This window comes from Mirounga leonina, unplaced genomic scaffold (assembly GCF_011800145.1).
Source record: "Mirounga leonina isolate KUSES-001 unplaced genomic scaffold, KU_Mleo_1.0 Mir_224, whole genome shotgun sequence".
NCBI lineage: Eukaryota > Metazoa > Chordata > Mammalia > Carnivora > Phocidae > Mirounga > Mirounga leonina.
Window position 1 is genome coordinate 1,917,523 of NW_023270615.1, and position 7,424 is coordinate 1,924,946.

Sequence of the window (7,424 nt, forward strand, 5' to 3'; positions counted from 1 at the left end):
GATGACTGAGCTTATAAGATTGATAGAGATTTCAAGATGGAAGATAAGCTCACCTCAACTTCCTGGATTCGTCTTTTCCTTCACAGCTAACCAACATGAGTGCCTTGAAGCTGCCTTAATATATATTTTTAGAGGGGGGTGAGGGGCAGAGGGAGAAGGAAAAAGAGAATATTTTTTTTTAAGATTTTATTTATTTATTTATTTGAGGGGGAGGAGAGAGAGGGAGAGAGCAGGGGGAGGGGTGGAGGTAGAGGGAAAGGCAGAAAATCTCAAGCTGATTCCACACCCAGTGCAGAGCCCAGTGGGGACTCAGTCTCACAACCCTGAGATCATGAACTGAACCAAAATCAAGAGTCGGATGCTTAACCTACTGAGCCACCCAGGTGCCCCCCAACTGCCTGAATATTAATGAGAACTCATGAAGATATGCCAGGACAGTCATACTCCCCACCTTCAGGGAGAATACTGTGTGATACTCTCTTCCCTGCTCATTCATTTCCGTGTTAGCTTTTATGATGGAATGAGACTTCTGGGCTTTATGTTTAAGAAATCATGTAACTATAGCAGGAACAACAAGATGCAATTAAGAAAAGAGGAAAACTGATAGCAGCTTATTCTCTCTGGTGCTCAAAACAGAAACCACCTCAGAGAAAAATGTATCTTCCCTTTAGTGTCTCCTGGGGTTGGAAGAGAGGGGCCAGGCTGGCAGGGATGGAAGATACCAAATAAAAAGGGGGCCCAGTTCCTCTGCATGATAAGTAAGGTAACAGTGATTTTTTTAACCTGGCTTCTCTGGTACTTTGGGGGAAATAATTGGGACAAAGGTCTATAAAGGAATGACAGGTTCTGCCACCCGCCAACACAGTGGTTGACATACTGTGAAGAGTATCTGCCTGAAATAGATTCTGTAGAGCAGAGAAGGGAAAAGATTTTAAGACAAGTGATGTCTGCTCTCAATTTTTGTTTGTTTCTTTTCCTGAGGTATAACTCACCACCTTTATCCCTAACCTTTAGTAAAATCTGAAGCACAGGAGAGCGTTATGATAAGGGTGCCTCAGGGCATGAAGGAGAGAGAGTGAGAAGTCCTGGGAAACTTAGAGCTGTTCAGAAGTCAGCAGAAGACATGGAGGGGAGGCCAGAGCAGCAGTTCAGAAGGAAATGTGACCACGTGGCCCTGGGAAACACTCCCCAGAATCAGAGAAGGGAGGAGATACTGCCATCACTCAGCAGAAGGCTTCAGGAGTAACCAAGAGTTACCTGGGATGCCGGGAGAAACGGAGGACGTTCTGTTTGGATAAGAACACAAACATCAGTGAAGATGACGATCACACTTCGAGGCAGAACTCTTAGTAATTCTATACCTGTCTCATTCCAGAGCAGTGCTAAATCAATAAATAAACCAACAAGCGAATGAATGAATGCCTCTGGCTGAGAGGAGAAGAAGGGAGAGAAGACAAGGATTCCAGCTGGGTGAGCCAGAGATTCTTTTCTACCCATGACCCTCACTCTACTTCGTAACCAGAAAACTCTTCTAATCTTTTTGAGAGGTGGGGGGAGGGGCAGAGGGAGAAAGAGAGAGAGAATCCCAAGCAGGCTCCATGCCCAGTGCAGAGCCCGACGTGGGGCTCGATCTCATGACCCTGAGATCATGACCTGAGCTGAAATCAAGAGTCAGATGCTTAACTGCCTGAGCCACCCAGGCGCCCCTTTCTCTTCTTTAATAAAGGAATAATCCTAACTACACTGTAAGATGGTTGAAAGAAGTAGAGCTAAAATACCTTTCACAGTGTTTAGCACAAATTAGGCACTCAGTGAATGCTACCTATTGTATTAAATATTACCCTTTCTAAAATAATAATAGCAACTTGACCTCCTGAGCACAAAGAAGATTGAGGAAGTAAGAAAAAATTTTTCTTTGCTTCTTTCTGGGGCCTCTTTTTGCCCTTTTGGACAATTAACTAAAATAAGAAAAAATAAGGAAACTGCTTTTGAGTATCAGGTGAGGGTGTGTTTCGATTTCAGTTTGAGTCACTGGTAAATGCCCCTGTCCTGAGTTAGGGCCATTAGCCTCATCTTCTCTAGGCCAGATCGTCTTGGTTCACATCTGCGTTAGGCTTTTGCGTTTCTGCTCTACTTCTCTACTTGTTGGGGTTGTGATGCTGGCCAACCTTTCCAATTTAGCTGGAACAGCCGTTAAAACTCATCCATTAAAATGCACTTCCCCACAGAGCTAAAGGGTAATTTTCTGCATAAACCTCTTAGGGTTGTTAAAACAATCAAATTAAAGAAAGTGTGAAGAAGCTTTTTGCAGGCTTCTTTGCTGGAAGGGGAGAGAAATAGATTGGAACATGGCATTTAGGATCAAAATTCCTCTTTACACAGAGCCTTCTGACTGCTTCCTTTGCCCTCTATGCCTTGGTTTTCTTGTTTATAAGACAATAATTGTAACTACCATTTATTAGATGGCTTCCATCCCATTGATTAAATTTTGACCATGGCACATGATCTCTGTATATCATTAGACTCCCACAATCATTCTAAGAAGCATAATTCTGTTTTCTTTGAGTTTACAAGTGAAGAAACTGAGAGTCAGAGAGGTTAAGTAAGTAAGCTGAAATCACACAGCTATTGATAGTTAAGATTCCAAACTAATTCAGTTGGACTCCAAAAACCATGCTAAACAAATATGTTGTGAAGACTAAGTGAAATAATCTATGTGAAAAGCCATTCCAAACTGTGAAGTTGGATGGTATTCTAAGCAATTATTATTCTCGTTTAAAAAGTGACTTATCCCCAAGTGAAACAGGGAGTTCAGAATTAGCTCTCCATGGGCAGAAGAAAGCCAATCCAAAATAAAGGGGCCTATGTTTTAAGTTAGCTTAGGTAAAGTAACATAAGGAAGGGAGGACTCCAATTTGCTCCAAACTGATCAATTTTGTTGGAGACAGAAAATCGCTATTATCCCATTTCATGAAAATACTGTATTAGACACTGTAGGAAGTGAGACTCATCAGGAGAGAGGACAATCAAATATGAAGAAACACATTGGGACATTCCAAGTAGAGCAAGGTTTTCAGGAGCATTGCTATGGCACACATAGTGAAGCTGATTTGAAGCTAGTGGATTTATCATCAAAGGTGTCTTATGGAGAATTCTGGAAGGTTTTGAATAAAGAGGGTTTAGTGTGACAAATGGTGAGCAAAGCATCAGACACACTAAATGGTTTGTGTCTCAACACCAGGAAGATGAAGGAAGGGAAGAAGAAAACTAGTATTTATAAGCAACTATGATGTGCTACGTATTATAATGGGTTATTATATGTGTATATATATATTTGGGTTATCTTATATATTCTTTATGACAACCCATGAGGTGAATGTATGTTCATTAGTTCATCTGGTTCTCCTAACAATTATTTGTTAAGTGTCTATTCTGTGCCAGGCATACTGTGAGGCATCAAAATACATGATGGATAAGAAAACAGTCAAATGCAAGAAATAGCAAATCTAAACACAAAGATCTTTTTAATGTCTCAATTTTGACAATTAGGAAACTGAAGCTCAGGAAGTTTCATAGTTTGTCCATGTTCATCCAATAAGTTATTGACTGAACTAGTATTAGAACTAAGGTTCACATCTTAACTTTTTCTCTAGTCATGCACTTGATGTGAGAAAGAATTTATACCCTAGTAAAAAGGTGTGATGAATTCCACATGCTTAATGTGGCCAGGTGGGAAGATTTGGTAACACTTGGTGATAGTGAAAGCAGGGTCCCTCATGTCATCCTCAGTAACAGTGCTCTGAAAGGTTTCATAATGAAGAAGATATTTTTAAAATTCTGCTTATTTATTTGCTATATATTTTTACTAATCTCAAGTGTTGCCTGGAAACATTGCCTGAATATCATGGGTCAAGTGCGTTAATAGCACCAAGAGATCTGTTGTTTAAAACTTTTCTTTTTCTTTTTCTGAGAGAGGATGTAGAACTATGTGGCTTTAAATTGACTCAACTTGGAGAGGTATCCTGAGAGGAATAAAAAACTTGCAGCCATGGTTCTGGTAAGTAGGCTCCTTTGAATGTGAGTGACAAGCTCAATTCAGTGTACATTGAGGAATAAATGGTTATTTGCACACATAACTGGGAGATCAGAGGTAAATCAAGAGACTCAAGTAGATGTTCTGAGAAATATTTGTCTGCACTACACACTCTTCTTTTCTCTCCATGGCTTTGATCTCTCTAATTTTACATTTTGGGATTTCCCTCCCATGGGGAAAAAGGGCGGTGAATGTTCCCAGGCTTACATCCTCACAGCTCTACATCCACATAGCAAATCTTATGGAAGAACTCTGATTGGCCCTGCTAGTATCACGTGCTTACCCCTGGGCCAATCACTATCAACCAGGTAATGCCGGGCCATGACTGGTCAGGCCTGGATGCCATGCCCACTACTGTAACGGCTGGTGATTGACAGCATCACTAACATAGCTCAGAGTGGGGGAACAGCCTTTGTCCCAGAGAAAGGAATGCTGGGAAGGAAAAGGAACCAAACTGAAGGAAAACATCCAAGAGAGGATCTCTCTTTCAAAAATGGTACGGCTTTTGAAAGTCTAATTTACTAAAAGCAAAAGATATCAATAACTTCAGATTTATTGATATACATTTTCCATTGTGCATTTTTATGAATTGTAGCAGGGACACAATGCTGTACAATTCAGAGGGCATCATGCATGTTACCTACAATAAGTTATAATTAAATAAAATGTGAATAGTGCCCCCTGAAGTTGTGCATTGTGGTAGTCCTGAACTAGAATAAAGTCATTAGAAATTGGTCCAGTTGAGGAAATAATAAACAATAAGTAAGTAAATAAATAAATGTTATTCAGCTGATTGCTTATACATATTGATCAAATGTGCTAAGTATTTGCAGCTTCAGCCATGTTATTGGTTGTTGACAGCAGTGTCTACCTTATGAGAGCTCTGGAAGGACAGATTCTCACATAACTTGTCATGCTTCAGTCCTCATATCAGTAGAGTTTGCTTCTATTAAAAAAAAACACTAGCAACATCCAGCCTTCTTCTACTTGATGAAGTGCATTTCCAGGTAGAAAGTATGCAGAAGAGAATCCCTTCTCCTCTGCCTAGAATGCATCATTGTCTTCCAGAATATAAATACTGTGCCCACATCTATGTACCCCAAGGGATTGACTCCTGAAATGGCTACTTGATGGTATTAAGAGAGCAATCAGGGCCCTTAGTTTTCACTATTTCCAACACAGATCTTGTAAATAATATCAAGCTCAGAGCCAGCGTAGAGGCTGTTCATTTTCCTGAACTTTTCTCTCAATCAATGATGTTAAAAATGGTTAAAAGAAAAATAAGCTTCATTGCACATCAATATGCCATCACATTAAATCAAATGATTATATACAGGACATGAAGGATCCGGGCCTTTTATGCATTTAATAATTTGCTAACAGGGGTGCCTGGGTGACTCAGTTGGTTAAGTGACAGACTCTTGATTTTGGCTGAGGTCATGATCTCAGCATCCTGAGATCTTGCCCCGCCTCAGGCTCTGTGCTGGGGGTGGAGCCTGCTTAAGATTCTCGCTCTCGACGATGGACTCTGAAAAACAAACTGAGGGTTCTAGAGGGGAGGGGGATGGGAGGATGGGTTAGCCTGGTGATGGGTATTAAAGAGGGTACGTTCTGCATGGAGCACTGGGTGTTATACGCAAATAATGAATCATGGAACACTACATCAAAAACTAATGATGTAATATATGGTGATTAACATAACATAATAATAAAAAAAATGGAAAAAAAAAAAAGATTCTCTCTCTCCGTCTGCCTCCCCAGGTGCCCCCCCCCCTGCTTGCACTCTCTCCTTAAAAAGATAAAAAAATAAATAAAATAATAATAATAATTTGCTAACATGAGAATATGACTTACTTGTGTGGAAAAGAAATCATAGCATTGACTTTTCATATATATGTTACTACTGAATATGTGTTTTGATAGTATCTCACAAAAGGAAAATATGACTTTTACAGTAAACATTATAATATGAATGACAATTTGTTCATGACAACCAGTAGTGGAATTGAAAAGCGCTTTGGGGCAATTGAATTTCTCCCTGAATTTGTTGACTGAATAGCCATCATTATTCTTCCTCAACAGGTGGCTCTCAGTGACAGTCCGTGGATTACTGGTGATGGCATTTCTGCAACATTAGTTGGCGTCGGGCTCCATTACTTGAAAGCCTTTAAAAGTGTTCTTCTTTTTGGCTTGAAAACTTTTTGCCTTAGCTCCTAATCTTTCTTGTTCAGTTACCATTGTAGAAACATTCCAGGCCCCTCTTTCTCTGCATCAGATTTTATCTGTTAACAACGTGTCAGAGCATGCACTTATTTAGAATGTCATCTTTCCCTTGCAAGTTTTCTGTAAATATTTTAGTGTCAGGGTTGGTCCACAGTTACTCCTGTCCAAATCTGAATGATTAGTTGGATAGTATACGCCCTGAAAACCTAACCCTGAATGTTGAGTCTTTTTTAAAAAATAATTGTCTAGTTGATTCACAGTCCACTCACACACACTCAAAAATGGGCGCATAAACTGCATGCAGTTCTTTTTCTAAAGGCTTGGAGAGAGTATCAGGTTAGAGTCTGCTCCCTGGAGCTGCCTTACTTTGTGAAGTAGATGCACGTAAAGTTGACAATCAAGACTGTTAGAGCCCAAAGTGGCCAATGGAGAATGGAAGGCCCAGAACTGTCACTGATGTGTCAAGGTCACACTCTGGTTCCAGGCAGAACTAAAATTCAATGTGGTGCCTCCTATCAACTAGGTTAGTGCTCTTCTTTTTCTGCCCCCTTTTGTTTCCTATATGAATTTGACCTTGAAAATAAGGTATGTGTAAAGGTTGATTTAAATCAACCCTCATCTGTAAAATAGACAGGGGTGAGTCAAAGGTTACTATGGCTCAGCTCCTAAATTTATCATTTAATGGTCCATATTTCAGCAAATACTTATCCCTTGATTTATCTTCCTTTTTAAAAACAAATTTTTATTTTAGAATAGTTTTAGATTTACAGAATTATTACAATGCACAGAGAGTTCGCATATACCCCACACCAAATTTCTCTTATTAGTAATATCATACAGGAGTATAATATATTTGTCACAATTAATAAACAAATATTTAAACATTATTAATTTTCTCTTTAGCATTATAGTTTGGATTTACATTAAGAGAGGTACTCCCATAATATTTTTAAGGAATACATAAATTTCTCTGGAGTATTAAATGAAAATTATAAGCAAGTCATTATTTTTTAAAGTTATTCATATATTTTTAAAGATTTTTTTATTTTTTTATTAAGTTAATCACCATACATTACATCATTAGTTTTTGAAGTAGTGTTCCGTGATT

General features: G+C 39.1%; 1 long non-coding RNA gene across 1 annotated transcript; it reads left to right on the forward strand.

The window, feature by feature from the left end:
• The first annotated feature begins 283 nt into the window (after positions 1–283).
• Positions 284–7,208, forward strand: LOC118026264. Its single transcript, XR_004683509.1, has 3 exons — positions 284–1,470; positions 3,976–4,057; positions 6,176–7,208. It is a non-coding gene; the product is annotated as an uncharacterized LOC118026264 (long non-coding RNA).
• Positions 7,209–7,424: the final 216 nt, after the last annotated feature.